The sequence below is a fragment of the Euprymna scolopes genome, chromosome 6 (assembly GCF_053919585.1).
Source record: "Euprymna scolopes isolate OS-2025 chromosome 6, ASM5391958v1, whole genome shotgun sequence".
Taxonomy (NCBI): Eukaryota; Metazoa; Mollusca; class Cephalopoda; order Sepiida; family Sepiolidae; genus Euprymna; species Euprymna scolopes.
In genome coordinates, this window is record NC_136487.1 from 66,209,930 (window position 1) to 66,210,868 (window position 939).

Below are 939 nucleotides of genomic sequence, written 5' to 3' on the forward strand. Positions count from 1 at the left end.
AACAAATGTTTCATACTCTCATATTTTTATTCTCATTAAAATCGGTTAAACCGTCATTTTTCAATTAAATCGATTAAATGCCTTCTCTAGTTGGGGACCGATCGCGATGAACCGGGGAGAAGCTCACATGGCTATTACAGTGATTTAGTTCGCAATATATTGTACTCTACATTGCACTGTAGAGAACCTACTGTTGATTTCATAAAAGTATTTCTTATATAATTGCTTGAATTAAAGTCCAAAAGTCAAGCATCATACTTCAACTGTGCTTTAAACAGAAATATCCATTTCGAACGTGTCCCTGTCATATCAAAGAGCCTACTGTTGATTTTATATGATTGGCCTTACTAGCGATCATCACCAAAACTTAACATGATGATTGTCTCCGCCCTTGAGATGGTTGAAGCGGGTACTCGAGCAGAGAGCAACGTCCCGGGCGAAGCGCAGATATTATTAGTAATAATACATATTTTAATTTTACTTTAAAAGCGAATTAATGAATTATGGGAGGAAAAAGATATATGACCCCGACGTGATTTGAACACGCAACCTTCTGATCTGGAGTCAGACGCGCTACCGTTGCGCCACAAGGCCACTTACGATACACCTGTGAATTATTTTAATAATTTACTTTTTCGAACTTTCGCCACTGGCATTCAATGACTTGGAAATTTATTTTAAATTGCCTTTCTCACATTCTCTTATTAGCAGCCATGACAGTTTTCTTTCTTTCGTTGTTTTGACAGACGATATGATTTATGAATCACTTCAAGTAAATATAGTTGCTCGACTATAAACGCTTTATTTGACATTGCAAAAGTCAAAAGATCGTTATGGAATGCTATAATGTTAAAATTTACCTATTTACCTGCGTAATTGATATTGGTGAAATTTTAAAGTAGGGATCACGCTAAAACACTTGTTCTATGAGAATAGTTT

The 939-nt window shown here is 35.6% G+C and overlaps 1 non-coding gene across 1 annotated transcript; it reads right to left on the minus strand.

Moving 5' to 3' along the window:
- Window positions 1-522: 522 nt before the first annotated feature.
- Trnaw-cca (transfer RNA tryptophan (anticodon CCA)) lies at window positions 523-594 on the minus strand. Its single transcript has one exon. It is a non-coding gene; the product is annotated as a tRNA-Trp (tRNA).
- Between the last annotated feature and the right edge of the window lie 345 nt (window positions 595-939).